At 41.4% G+C, this 15,740-nt stretch overlaps 1 protein-coding gene across 5 annotated transcripts in view; it reads right to left on the bottom strand.

The window, feature by feature from the left end:
- The window catches only part of LOC108878137 (membrane-associated phosphatidylinositol transfer protein 2), a 42,019-nt gene extending 27,708 nt beyond the window's left edge, over window positions 1-14,311 (bottom strand). For 2 of the 5 annotated variants that reach the window (XM_018668518.2, XM_018668519.2), the window contains exon 1: window positions 12,734-14,281. The gene's annotated coding sequence lies outside the window, so the exon portion shown is untranslated. Of the gene's footprint in view, window positions 1-12,733 lie in introns of all 5 variants that reach the window. The other 3 variants (XM_018668515.2, XM_018668517.2, XM_018668516.2) reach the window with 3 other exon arrangements.
- Window positions 14,312-15,740: the final 1,429 nt, after the last annotated feature.

Raw genomic sequence — 15,740 nt, 5'->3', positions numbered from 1 at the left:
AGACCTACCCTGAAATGCCATAACTCCCTGATGGTTTAAACCTTTATCTCTCTGACTTCTTCCTTTGTGACTGATGCAGATGCTGTGCGCAGCAAAGGACCTGTAATGCACGATCCACCAGCAGCCTCGAGAGAGTACTGGCACCATGCTTGACCCAGAAAAAAGCCCTCTCACACATGGAGCTTAAAAATAGCCCGGTCACAATAATCCTAGCATACGCAAGCAGAGCATTTGACGTTGTTTGTTCAGAGAATATGCTCATTCCCTTCTAAAAATACTGTCTCTGCCCCCCTCTAGGCAGTGACGCAATAGCAGCACACGCCAATGCACAGCACTCATCACAAAGCAGCCTCCAATGTTCCTGCTCCTGTTTCCACAAAACTGAAGCCAGCGATAACTACAAGATACTTTGAGTGGGACTGTGTTTTGTACCTTTGCCTACCACTGCTTTCTTAATCTGTAAAATGTGTGGCCAGCTGTGGCAAAACCATGCACCCTGAGGTGTATAATGCTGCAACTATCTCATGTGTGACCCTTTCAGAAGGTGTCATGGACCATTAGGCCTAAAGGCAAGAGTGTTTAAAATCACAAGTTCAGGGCCCCCACCATAGCCGAATGGTTGGGGTGCGTACCTAAGTGCCTTGAGCAGCTGGCCCCCAGATCGACTCCCGGTCCAGCCGGACCTTTACTGCGTGTCATTCCCCCACTGTCTCCTCTCTACTGTCACACCCAATAAAGGTGAAAAGTCCACCCACCCCCCAAAAAAAATCACAGGTTATTCATTTTTATATCAATTTCAGAGCTGAGTTAAACACTAAACATCAGCTAAAAGCTTCTTCCGAGGAACAGGTTAGACATCTGTCAATCTGCTGGAACTTTCCAGATAACATAATGCTTAAAAACCACAGGAGGAGCCATAAGGTCAGTGCCTGTAAACAAAGCTACATCTGTGTGACTGCAAGAGCCAGCATAAACAATCAAGCGCTCAAAGATGTGCACATCTGCTCACCTCTAAACAGGGATAAGTGTCTGACTTAAACAGATGAAACCTGCTTAGTCCACAGAGCAAAGACTGGATTATCCGTCACAGACCGAAGGTTCCTGCTTCCACCTTAGCATTAAATCTACCTTTACCTCTGAGATCCATTTTCCTTGCAACCTCAGGCTGTTCTGTACCACAATAATGGAAAGTGGCATTATTAATTCTGTCTGAAGTTAGAACATATATCTTAGGACTGGAAGCTATATGCACAGCAAACAGGTTGACCATAGGACAGGGAGAAACAGCCGGGTGTTGCTGTCGACACACAGTAGAATGCCGGGGGGTGGGGTGGGGTGGGGGGGTTTGTTGATTCACAGGAGGATTTTTCCCAGAGGCCACAATGGTGGCACTTCTTTAAATTTAGCCCTGTTTTAGAGAGCACCACTTTGAGGCGGAGCAACAGAGGAGGAGGTGAATCCCAGAGGAGCTGGAGAAGGTGGGGCTTGGGGGGTGGTGGGGGCAGGAGTTCCCTCTTGACTTACTGGAGGCAAGACCCCTTTAAAATACAAGTGGAAAATGTTAGCCCCTGGACTGCCTAAAATACCATAGATCAGTTTCACACTGCGTTGCCTTGACATTGCAGAAACAACTTCAGCTATGACAACCGCTGCAAACACAGCCTCGGCCTGTGACAAGAACCCTTGATTGAGCTGATGGGTTTATCTGCCAATCCTGTTAAAATGTCAAAAGGCTTAAGACAATGCAGTTTGTGTTAGGCTGTGTGCACTACGTGGCCAGAACGAGCTTGCAATGACCAAAGAAGCCATGAAGCATATTTCAAAAAAAACACACTGTACAAAGATTAGACTTCCCTGCCCCATGGTGTATCGAAAAGGGGCAAAATATGAGGCATCGTTAATAAGGGGTATGACTGTGACAAATATAAACCATTTGGCACAGATTACTGAATTCAACTGATTTACACCCTACAAAGCCTGCCCCCTTAGGGCATAATGAAGAATGGAAAATGCCCTCCAGTCTGCCTACTTTTATTCTCATCTATAAATCAATCTATATTAAGGTGTTAAATGGTAACTTGGGGAGCTACAACTACATTGCAAATGTGCAGAGTGCAACAATTTAACCCTTGATGCAAGATATTTTTACCTTGAACACTTTGAAATACTCCATGGTACAGCAACTACAGTGTTTTTTTACAGTATACAGGTGTAATTTGGGTGGAGGATATCTCACAAAGACCACATTTTGCTTTGTTTGACTTCAATAAAGCACCAAAAGGGGTGAGCAAACATTTATCTTTTCTCCATATTTAAAAAGTGGTCAGGATTGTTTGCATGCTACACCACACAATGCACGACTCATAGAGAGGAGGAGCAAGAGAAGGGAAAACAGTGAGTGATCCATTATTTAGTCTAACAAAACAGACCAGTGTAGATGAACCATAACGTGATTCCCTAACATCAGATCTATCACAATCAAAGAAGAGTACATCACAAAGAAACACTGCAACAACACAAGTAACCACTGATACTAGCAGTGCCATATGTTGGTGGAGCAGTTTGATCATTAAAAATGCAAGAGATTTAAAAATTGTGTTAACCACAATAAAAAGTGGTGCCTTGTCTTGTCCCACATACTGTAAATACAGTAAACTCCATGATGCGCCCTAGAACAGGCCCGTGCTCCTCCACAGGCTAAGGAGGTGGGATGCACAATCTGCCCTTGTTCTATACTCATCATCGAAGTACAAGGAGAAAGCTAAAAATATTCGACACCCTGTGAGCATCTTCTCCAGTGCGTTCCTCCTCCTTCTCCTCGTCCTCTCCCTCCTACAGTAGTCCTGCAAGTAAAAACCGCTTCTAAAAATGATCCTCGTTTACACAGGGAATGAACGAATGAGAGCCACAGACACACAGCAGAGGAAAGCAGAACTTTCCAGAGAAGATTAGTGCAGAGCAAGAGCATAAATAACCAGCCAAACAAATAGTTAATCATCAAATAACTCTGAGTTCTAGTCTTCATACAGACTAGGCAAGACATTTGTCATATTTTTGAACTAACAAATATGGCAAACAAGAACTCACTCCAAGGCAGATCAGCAAACGTCATGACATCTGAAGCTAAGAACCAGTGGAAAATAAGTAAAGTTTTAGATTAGATACCCCCACAGCATGTAATTAAAATTTGACATAAATAAATCTGGAGCCCAGTGACTGCTGAGAACTTTAAGCTGCTTTAATAAGTGGAGCCATTGTTTTCTTATGCCTCAGTGGTGCTCATCAGCCCACCATTTTCCAAAACGAGCCCGTTACATACCAACACTATCTCTAATCAACGCCACGCTTCACTCTGAACTCCAAAATTAGATGACCTTATATGCAAATTACACTTGGATTAATCAGTTACGTGCCAAGGTTAAATGAGGATCTCCCCTCGCTGTCATTCTCTCCGAGTGCTCAGACAGCCTAAATCAACTGCGCAGAGAGCGGTCTTATGTAACTTGGTCAGATACAGAAAAGGAAAGCATTGCTGCCCTAGCATTTTGTCCACCCCATTAGTTAATTCATGTAGCCCACGGACCACAGTGCAGGAAATGCTTTTATAGACTTAGACAATCTCTCTCAAACATCTCCATCAGGCCCCTCTCTTAGTGTTTGGTAGCAACAGGATGCTGATTCAAATCAAGGCTTTCTTCCTAACGTGGAGCCCATTGCTGAGTACTTGCTCACCACTGACAGCTCAGACGCTTGGCAGGCTTGGAGGAATAATAACTAATGGATTTCCAGTATCACTGCCACTAGCAATCTCTCACAATAGTGCAAAGTGGCTTTGACTCTATGAAATACTACAGTGATGTGGCCGGGACTTGTTATTGCAGGAAGACAAAACCTACATTATCAGTCTATGGCAGAATCTGGGCAGATTCTCATATTATCAGACTGCATCAATCAACCAGTTTATGATAACTCAAAAGGAGTTTAGAGTGGGCATTTGAAATGAAGAGTTTAAAAAAACAACTATATATAAAATGAGAAGTTCTAAGAGCATACAGCCTTACACAAAGATAAAGACAAGGCAAACTTCTCAACTGTGAAATGTGTGTAGCAGTTAAATAATTTAGAAAATAGTGGCATAAATCAAAAGATAAATGTAAATACAAACCATTTTTGCCATCTCTATTCAGTCCATTTTTAGTTTCCCCACATTAATAAGAAAAATAAAAACTTCAGTGGCACTCTCATAACTGGCGTGCAACTTTTTTTTTTTAAATAACTATGTCGAAGAAGAGAAATGAAATGGATTATACTCTACAAAACTTGTGAAGAAAAATGTTTCGCCTGAGGCCAAAATGTATTCCCTTTCCTGCCCCTTTATCCTCTCCATCATTGCTTGAACTGGGGGGTTACCATGGAGACACACAGGACCCTCTCCTTATTGGTTGCCAAGATGAAGTCAGAGTGACGAGGAAAGTAGAGACCAGACGCTGCTGGGGCTGATACTTCTTTCTCCTGTTTCTCCTGTCTCCACTTTCACTTTTGTCAGTCTCTGTTCCTCCCCACCACGGCTCATTTGCACTGAACTCTGGTTTCTGTCTGCTGGCTACAGCAGCCGCCAACACTCACCTATGCTACCATGTATTCAACCTAAATATATGCTGCTGTGTAGTGCTGTGTAGTGCTGTGTATAGATGTAGATGATAATTCTGTACATAATAGAATGCAGGATTAAAATAAAGTGGTGGGTGGGACACACATTAGTTAAGCCATAAGCCTAAATACAGCTATGTGCACTTCACAGATCTAACGTGCTGGTTTAAAAGCCATTCTGATTTACTGCTAATACTGGACTTTGGTTTACAATAATGTCAAGGTGAGCCTTCTACTATCTGCATCAATGGGAGGACTAAAAATGCAATTATGATGGAAGTTCTCTTTATATAGTTTCAGATTAATTTAGCTACTACTAACAGCTCTGACTTCAAAGATCTAACAGAGAGTTTGAAGAAGAAAAAGAAAACCAATATTCAATTTATTGAAACCTTGAGAGGAAATGAGTCGTGCCCTAATTTCTCTTGCTCTAGTGGCTGGGAATTGAAATGGATCTGAAAACTCTGGTGTAAACCTGGGACAGAGGAACAGAAAAATATGCAAGCATTAGACAAAAAGGACATTACAGGAACAGTGAGAGACTAGAGTAGGAAAGGGAAGTTTAAACTGTGTCTAATCCGTGTATTTGTTAGACAGACTAATTGTTATTTTATGGCAAATCAGCTTTCATTCAGAGGGATTTCAGTTCAGGACAGAAGAGATAAACCTCTTACAAGTATAGTAACATAAGACTAACTTCTTCTTGTTGCAAAAGACCCAACCAATAAACTCATAAAAAGAAGCACAGCTTTGATCTTAACACAACAGTCTTCTGTCTTTAGTTTCTGGTTTTAAAAAAATTGACTCACTGGCTCAATGAATAGGCCTGTAAGAGGATACCATGCATCAAGGTAAATTAACTGTCAGTCAACAGAAACCTGTTCATAAAAAGCTGAGGCTGTAATTCTGCCCTTTGGTGAAATAACTCGAACCCTCTTGTGCAGCACGGATAATACAGGCTTCCCAAAAGTGTTCTACCCAGTGACCAAAGACAGAAGCTGTCTCTAACACTGACCATAAAAGGCCATTTTCAAAGATGCTCATGGTTCTACGACTTTGGCTAACATTTTGAGGGGTTATGAGGTCAGGTTTCCAGCTCTGAGGAAAACCAGGCTTTATCATGTTGGGGTTTTCTTATCAGCCTCAGAGTTAACCAGAAACTCTCTATCAGTCTTAAACCATAAAGGATTCTGACATCTCTCTTACACAGAGACACACCACTCTGAATGGAGACATGGTGCTTTGTCCGGCAAATGGAAGCCAAAAAAAGGGGGGGGGCACAATAACACAGAGAGACTCCTCAATAAAAGCCTGTACACCGGGAAGAAAAAAGGGAGAGAGGTGAGGGGGCAGTGACGAGGGGGAGTTAGGGTCTGAAGGAGTCTATTTTTAGCCTCAGAGAAATCAGGTGTCTGCAGCCAGTGGAAAAGAAAGGGAAGCGTGGGTAAAGTGACATGAAGCAGTGCTGTCGCTTTCATTTTACATGATCCATGTGAGTCAGAGAGCGCTGCAGGGTTTGGGGGGTGGGGTAGAACAAAACACAAACAAATGTAAAATGGCATATATGATCCATACTGACACAAACCACAAGAGAAATGAACCTGAAAACTGTAGGGATATACATGGTCTGTAGTGACTGGGTGGTGCAAGCAGTATTTCTATTTCACAGCAGACTATGCTCCTTGCAGATTAGATTAGTTAATAGTTCATCTACTGGGATTCAGGACTTTGCCACACAGAAACAGATACTGTTGCATCTCTCTGCTTAAGAGCTAAGAAATTTCCTGGTAGGTGTGTGTGTCAGCGTGCCTGAGTTTCACCACAACACCCCCTCACCCTCCATGACAGGATGCACATATGAGACTTTATCTGCCTTCTAAAAAAATCTAACTCAAGTAAGGACACAGGAAGGTGGTCTTCTGCTATAAAAGAACCTGAGATCTTCCTTGTGGTCCACCCACAGTGCCAGAGAAACTGGTGTCCAAAGGGAAGAGGACATGGCGCAGACCTGCACAAAGCATTCGTCTTTGTCTCATTTCCCGAACAACACACCGTAGGAGCATTAGCAGTGATGCGCCATTCATCAGCTGGCTCATCAGGGATGCGTGGGGACAGGTTGTACCCCTGTTGTCCCTGTCAACAGCTCAACACCAATATTAGCATCACCTGCTTTGTTCAAGGGAGCTGAGGTGGGAGGGCAGGTTTGGGGAGAAGGACAGAGTCTGTGGAGCCCGAGGTGCAGAGAAAACACAATGTTCCATTCAGTGCTTGGCTGGAACCCAGGTGCATGATGGAGGCTCATCTGAAATACTGTCTTGATGCCTGATTGTCCGCTTAAGATAAATTAAAAGAAAAATTAGACCTTCAGATTACCAACCAGCTGGCAATGTATCCTTGTTCTCCCCTAAGAGGAGATCATAAATTGTAAAAGATGTTTTTCAGGGCAGCTTCAAATCCCAGGGGGTGCCTGAATGATTGAAAAGGCACCTGTGAAAATCTTTGGTTTCCATGCTCCTGGGAAGTGAAATTGTTTAAACTTCCTTTGGGGAGTCCTGAGAAATCTTTTCCACATCACTATTTAAAGTGATGCACAAACTAAGTTAGTCAATATTCATCCTAAATATAGGACTGGAAAATGTAACTATTAATTTCTAAAGCATGATGAAGAAAACGGATGATGCACAAAATCCAATCCAATCAATCCAATTTTTCACAGTGAGACAGGTCCCTAACTGATCATTCAGGCTGGTCAAGTCACATCAATTTTACTTATATAGCTCAAAAAACAAACATTTGCTAGCACCTTCTATCATTATATGAAATGATTCCTGATCAGCACATGCCTCATTACTGTAAGTTAAATGGTGACATGGATGCACAGGCAGATCAATTGGCAGTTCTGCTTTTTCACCAGCCTCAACACCAGGGCTGGTATCATTTTCAGCTTGTGAGTCAGTGTGTGTAAATGTGGACCTGGAGACACCCACTGTAGCGGAAAATACCACAGAGGCAGGTTTTGATTAATCTGGCAGGTACAATACGTCTATGGACAGATTTTGTCACCAAATAGCGCTGCAACAAGTGCGTAGTTGACATCAAAATGAATGCCGAGTTCAAGGATGGGTGTGGTCCTACCCATGAGTGTGGAGTTGTCATGCACTAATGCAGTAATGGCAACTTAGTACTTATGGGTCGTTAAGTCAGCATGTTGCCGGGTATCATAGCTGGGATTAACCCATCACAAAACAGTCTCTAACATTTACCTAGCGCTACATCCTGTTCCAGCACCGCTAACCAAACAAGCTAACAGTCCTGCCCTTTGACAGACAATAAATAAAGACCAAGGCATATTTAATAAAGCAGCTTTGTTTATGATTAAACACTTTAAAAGTTCTTAACAGAGAATCCGCTCCTAACTTGTTAAAATCCCCTCTGGTGCTGTCAGTGCAAGTAAAAATCAGTCTCTCTTGACTGTCAAAGAAATGATGCCAACATGATATGAGTCTTTGTACCCGGGAGGTATATCAGCTGTGGGAAATATAATTTAAAAGATACAGTCCAAGACAACATGAAGGGCGTGTTGTGAATCCTGTTTAATAACTTCACTATCTTTCTCCAAGTTCATTAAACAAATTGCACTCCCACATTACATGCCAAGCTGTAAAATAAATAGACATTACTAATATCCTTACAGAGCAATCACAGAAAACTGGCCGATGCAACCAGATGAACAATTCACCTACTGTGAAAAATGAGCCGCAGAAAGATTATATCTATTTTACAGACAGAATAGAAGAAAATAGGTAAGGAAGTGAGGAATCTATTATAAAAAAGGAAAATTGCTCCACTTCACCTTATCATCTGGCCTTTTATGAATATACAACCACTTTGTTCTTGGGTGAAATTAACAGTGGTGAGTGGGATACAAGATGCAGGAGATCAGCATGCAAGAGATTTCCAAATAGTTCCAAAGAGCCAAGACTGTACCCTCCTCTGCTTAAATGACCAAACTGGACTAAACATTACAAAGAAATTACAAACAGCAACACCAGTCTTACACAACAGCTCCATAGGCTTTTACAAAATTAATGGCGATGTAGCAACACAATTGAGAAAATATCAAATTACCACACAAACAGGCAAGTACATTTATGATAAAATCTAACAGTGTAACATGTACAGTATGTTACAGCAGTTGAGTCAAAGCTATGCTGAAACTTCAGCCTCATTTACCACCTGTTTAACTCTTCAAAAAGCCCTGCAGCCCATTTTACTGTGTTCACACTGTGTAAGTTTTTCTGCTCTTCCTGTAGCAGTGATCTCATCTGATAATCAGCTCAAATAGTACAGACATGGAACCAAAAGATGTGGTGAGCAGCTAAATACGTCACTCAGACTTTAACTGACAGGAAGCGAGTCTTTTCTTCACTCTCTAAATGTTACATACTAAAATGTTATTACTCAATGGCAGTATACTCATTTGTCATTGGTGTTCTTAATAGCAACAGGATTACTGACTTATGCATTAAGTCAAATATAAGCGAACTGAGGATTGTAATAGGAACACAGAGGACCTGTCACATGTAAGAATTAAAAAAAAAACTCTCTCACAAAGACTCCACGCAGTGGTATGAATACTCAAACAAGGCTGGGACACTTGCTCACACACTACAGGCTCCCCTGTCAGGAATTTTCCACTCCACAGTTGCTCAGACATACAGCATATATTTACATATTCTCACTGCGTTTTCCTCCTGACCATCAGGAGGTTGTAAGGTACTCCTGTAACTGTATAACATTAGAGGAGTGGTGGGTAATTTTAGTCTTACGGAGAGAGACCTGTGTGACACGAATGAGCAAACATTAGCTTAGTACCTGAATGCAATTATTATCCTCATTTATCAAAAAGGTCATTGCAGTGTCTCCACTTTTGCTTTTTGTCTCGGCTTAAAAAACAGCACCACAGCGGCTTTAATTCAACAAATACTACTAGTGAACAGGGAAATGAAAAAAAATCAACTGTAAAAACAATGGGCTGATTCAGAATCACCTCCACTCATTCTAGTGTGATACTGTGCCTGGTGTATTAGATTCAAGAAGAGAGGTACCTGAGAGGCAAAGAGCTATCAGGTTTCAGCCTCTGAACTACTACTGTCTTCATCTATTCCATGGTTTCCTGTAGATGTATTAAGTCATGATTTAAGACATTATGTCGCCTTGGTTTAGAAATGCTTTGCCACAGAAAATTATTTTTTCCTGAATTAAAATTAGATAAACATATAAATATAAGTCCATGTGTGGTTTGTCTCTCCAAAAAACTTGTGTCAAACTCCAATAGCACAACAGTTGCAAATAAATGTGTAATCCCAAAGCTACAGCTCAAATTTTCCAAGAACTAACTTATATAATATTTATATTTAATGAATATTTGCAATCTGTTAAAATGAGTTAGTTACTTAAAAAGTCTTTGAAATTACGTAAACAAAACAAAGTACAAACCTCTTAACCTAAAACATTATATGATCCTTGTGTCAAAGAAATCTGTGTTATGCCTTTAAGAGGAGCTAAAAATTAAAATAAGACAGAGTACTGCTAGTAAGATTAGAGTGATTAGACATGTTGTCGAGTTAAATCTATCCAACAGCATGGCCAAGTCCCCATGTCTGCATTCACAGACTTGCAAATATACTCAGTGTATATTTATATACGATGGTTAGAACTAATGTGAACTCAGTGAGGGCTTGTGAGGTCTCTTGAAGACTTTTTGAGATCTATAGGCACTTGTCTGCGTGTCTGAAATGCTGCAGAACTTGCCTGAGGGAATAACCCACAATCCATAGTAGTAAGAAAGAGGATGCAAAGGGAAATCATTCTCAAAAACAAAAAAACACTGATAATGTGCATCACAGCAAAAAGCCTGTGTAGTTCTTTTACTGCCCAAGTGACGCGTGATTTGACAGAAGTACTGTTCCCTTCCTCATTGCGTATTTTGAGTCCTTATACCCTCGTGCACTCACACATTTCCACTGAACACACAGGTGATGTCATTAAACTGAGTGCTCAATTAACTGAGCTGGACAATGGGACTGAGCCCAAATCAGACCGGTCTCCACTTGATCAACGTGCAATATCAAATACCACTAATAGTCTGAGAGGGACAATGAATGGCTTCTTTTCTTTTACTCATTAACAATGTAGGGTGTAGAAATAAACTGTGTTAAGTGACAAAAAAGACATGGATTTTCGTGAAGCTTGAAAATCACTATAGAGGTTCTCAAATTTGCATTGTCAACACTGCCCTGCCCATGTACCACATCTTTGTATTTGTGTGTTTGTGTGTGTGTGTCTGGTGGGGGGATGGAAAGCAGCCCCCCCCCATCAGAGAACTGGTTAGGCAAATATACTTTGAAGAGCTGCCATTTTTACAGCACGGAAACCTCTTTAGTATGTTAAAGGAAATAACTGCTGTGACTGTGAATTCTGGTTCATCAGTTATGCAGATGCTGTAATCGATGGCCTTCACTTCAAGCAGTCTGCCCTTAGATCATTAGAGCTGCACTTCACTGACTGAAGAACAGGCAGCAACATCAGCGACGTGTGTTTATCATCTACTTCCTCCTAGCACAAATGAATGGAATGAAAAAATATCCTGCAAGACACCCAGTGGCTTTTGTGTGGTAATCGTTACAATCAGCAACAAAAGCAGCTAAAATGAGGAACATGAGTAATGGCCCCATCTAAAAGTAAAAACCAAAAGTGACTCTTTGGAGAACAATCTGTGTTTTAAAAAACTCAAGCACAGATTGCCTATAATTCAGCTCAGGAAAGAATGCACAAAATCTAATTTTTGCCATCTGCACTTCCAGTGAACTTCACCACTCCAGTTTCTTACCTCAAAAATGACAGAGCCAATGAAGTCTTTAAGATCACAGAGGAGCTGACTTTAAGTGGGTTACACAATCCTGTCAGGCAGTATGCAAGTTTTAACATGTCAAAGAGAGATTGCACCCTGTGTGCAAATTAGTACAATATTCTTCAGACCCAGAAACTACACTATAACTGATCTAGGTATGTGTCTCCTGCATTTCTTTCTTTGTCTACATACTCCAAGTGCAGGCTGGATCTTGTTCTCGCTGGCTGAGTAGTGATCACTAGCACAGGTACAGTAAATAACAAAACTAGTGTCAGATCGCAATCCTAATCAAAAGACATCCTATGATGTTGGAAATAAAGCAGGGGATCACAGTGGAGTGGCTGTGCAGTGGCTCCTGCCCTCATACCACAGCCATCATCTGGACAGCGGATGCCACAGCCTCCGAGTCAGCACTGCCTCAGTGACTCACCCAGGCCCTGCTGAGTCAAGTGGAATGACTCTTGATGCTGAAAAACTCATAAAGTCATACTGAAATAGAAACTGGCTTAGGGGATACAAAAACAAGCTTGTGGCACGCAGGTTTTTAGTTAAGTCAAAAACAAGCTGACTGCAGCCTATTTAAGATTTGGGCTCTCCTTCATCTCCTTCATGGTGAACACTGCTGGTTGAGGTCAAACCCGTGGCTAGTCAAGCAAACTGTAATAGGCAGGAGAGTCTTAAATAAATTCGCACACCTAGATTAACACTGGAAAGTGTCTCTGAGGAAAGCATGCACCAACAGGGCAAGAACATGAAGCCTGACATAACCACCCGTAATTCCAGCTATTCTTATTTTGCTGTTACTTACTGGAGGCCGTGTATGATAACATCAGAACAGCTTACGTCAGGGTAAGAGAGAGGAACATTTCATCAGCTTTAACAAGCATGTCTGTGTGACAGCAACAGGGCCATAGCATGAGAGCATAAAATATGCTGCACTCCTTCAGGCCAAAGGAGGAAGACAAAGTTAGTCTAAGCACAGTTAATGGCGAGTTACGGCAGCACACAGTATTAAAAGCCTTGTAAAATAAGATTTACTTAATGTGACAACGCATCCTCGGAAGTGGATGATAAAAATTTGAACTGGAGTAAACCCACCGTCAGTTAGTTACCTAGCAACATGGCAGCACGGTAATGACAAATTGATGGCTTGCAATGCTCATCACATACCTGGACCTGATGCACGCCAGCGATGCACCTCTGGCTTCACCACACTCCAGCACTCAGCAAACCAAAGTTCATCGGCCTTTCCTTGAGCTTCGGGCTCACTACTTTTTTCTTTTCTTTCTTTCTTTTTTTTTCTTTTCTTTTCTTTTTTTTTTTTTTTTACCAGTAACACGATTTTCCTTCAGCACGAAGCAGCCGCCGACTTGACGAGGTCTGGAAACGATGCCATGATTGAGACGGACGCATCGAAAGTCAGCCGTTGATTTCCTTTACCTCGCCGTTTGTTTGGCCCTTCAGCAGGGGAAGGGGTGCGGGTACGACATGTAAAGATGACACGCAGAGAAACATCATCAGCCGCGGGATGTCTTTATATGATATCAGCCGCCGTTTCTGGCCGTGTTTACAAAATCTGGACACATCATTGCGCCGGAGAACAGCACGCTGGATTTCCTCAATCGACAGAAAAGGCCAAAGTAGCTATGGTAACGTTAAAATGTCCTTGAATATCCAAAGCTGCCCTCGCAGGAGTTTTTTGGCGGCTGGGCTTTTCCTGTGGCGAGGGAAATGAACCGGCTGTGAGCTCAGCCCAGCAGCTGTCGCCTCCGTCCAGAGAACCGGGAAGAACGAAGAGCAAACAGATGAAGAGCACCCGCCATCGTAAGTTGTCACTCCTCAAGTCTGAACCGCTGCAAGACTTCACAGTCCTTTCAGGCACGACACAAAATGCCGTCAAGTTGACCCGGGTGCAACGAGCTTCCGTGTTGATTTTCGAAATAAAGGTCTGACCTTAAATACATACATTAAAAACTTAAGTTAAAAACAGATTCTCCACTGAGCATTTACACACCCTCCATCATTCTTAAAATGACAATTTCACGCAATACATCCAAATCCATGTCAGACCTACTGACTGTACATTTTCACAGTGAGTGATCACGCCCTACATGTCTCACATAAAACACACAGTGCACCTTACACTCGCTCTCATTTGCGACAGGTTAAGTAACGAAGGAAAACAAAAATGTCAATAGTTCTCCACCGCAGCGCACGTACATGTAGTATTTTATTCTGAGTGACTGGTCACATAACATCCGGTATCTGTCTTTCCTTCTGCGCACTTGACGAATCTCAGACCTGCACGGACATTCAGCTAGGCACTGCCGATAGACGGGCGCCTCCTGCTGGCAATTATATGGTCGAGCGGTCACGCATTTCCGCAGACATCAACATAGTTATATGATGTAAAGATACAAAAGCATATTTATAGCTGTCAGTGCCTGTCGTGTTACATGCACACAGACTGGTGTGTTATTTTTTAAATGTATCTAACCACATCTGCTTTGCCACTGTACATTTAATTTCATCATATAGCTTTATTGGAGATAAACTGAATTACAGAACGTATTTTTTCATAGGTGGTGTAGACTTTATGGTTACAGACTGGATGTCATAGCTTTCTAATCGTTTTCTTGATTACTTCATTTGATATATGAAATATATAAATATTTCTTTTCTGTGGTGGCATTTTCTAAACCAGGTCTGAAGCATGTCCAAGAACTTAACACAAACACTGAAAGGAAATCTGTCTTGAGTAAATGCTTGTTTAAATTGTGTGTGGCACTAAACTGTCCTCATACATTTAGTGATATATTAATATAACATATAATAATACAACATATATGCATATTTCATCATTATATACCATCATCATATACAGCAGCACAAGAGTTACCTGCACTGCTTTTTTTAACTAATAAAAGAAGAAACTAGGCTGCTGCTGCCCTTCAGAGGAATCACAGTGTGCCTGTTGACTAGTTTAATTTCTTACCCAGTACAAGGAAATTATTTTCACTGACTGTCTTGGTGGCAACATACGTCTTCACACTACAGTGGGCTTAACATCACACCTCATTCAGCTCAGATCTGAACAAACCACAAAGCTTTGAATTCTTGATGACTGCATGAAAATCAGCACGGACATTTCTGCTTTGACCTGTTTCAGAATGTCACAGTAAGAGTAACCGTAGATGAGAAGGACAGATAAGGATAATACTCAGTGGCATTGGGCTATATTACATTTTGAATGATCTTTGCAAACACAACCTGTGAAGCACACACTGTTGACAAGATTGTAGGGATCTTTCTTTTGTATCAAAAAACCTATCACATGACAAATGTAGAAACTGATTCCTGAATACAGCAGGGTGCACATTAATGGAAAGGTGAGTCTGCATCCACATTAAGAATGACACAGTCAAGGTTGAAATGTACCAAAATGAGGGTCAGTTTTAATGTGGGCAAGTAATTAGAGATGCACCTCCCCCACCCGCAATAACAGAGAGATGTCATCACAGGTCATCAGAGAGATTGTCTTTTTCCTGTGACCTACATAGTTTCCTGATTTACTAATTATAGTCCATGTCAAGGGAGAGAAGAGGAAGCATTACATAACAGTCCATTATTTATATCCATATGTAAAAATGAAACTATTCTGTGATAAATGTATTTATAGTTTTCAGTATAAAATACTGTGTTATGTAATGTGTGAGGTGAATGACAAATAAATAAAACAAACCTGCAAACCTGCTAGACTGTCAGGTGAAGTGGTAATCGAATCCTGCTGATGCTTGTATTTGTGTGAAAATGAGAGTTCATGTCATTACTTCATCCAAAATGCCTACAACACTTCTCCCCATAGACTTGAAAGATGGTTGTACAGTGGAGGCTGTGGTTAGGTTTGTGTTTACAGTTATTTACAGTTACATCACTGATGTAAATAATAAAATTATTGTTGGCTCAATTTCATGTAGCTGGCTTGGTTTCAGGGTCCTGGTGCTGACTCACTGTCAGCTGAGTGTAACTGAGCCATCATTAATGTTATTAGTAACCTGTTACCTGTGCTTTTCCTACTATGACAAGTCAAAATGTCAACTCTGAAAGCATTTTAGCGAGTGAAATCAACCTCTAAGACTTTTAAATACAATTATCATCTTTATCGCGCACAGTATTC

The sequence above is a fragment of the Lates calcarifer genome, linkage group LG13 (genome assembly GCF_001640805.2).
Source record: "Lates calcarifer isolate ASB-BC8 linkage group LG13, TLL_Latcal_v3, whole genome shotgun sequence".
Lineage (NCBI taxonomy): Eukaryota > Metazoa > Chordata > Actinopteri > Centropomidae > Lates > Lates calcarifer.
This window is presented reverse-complemented; position numbering and strand designations above follow the sequence as displayed.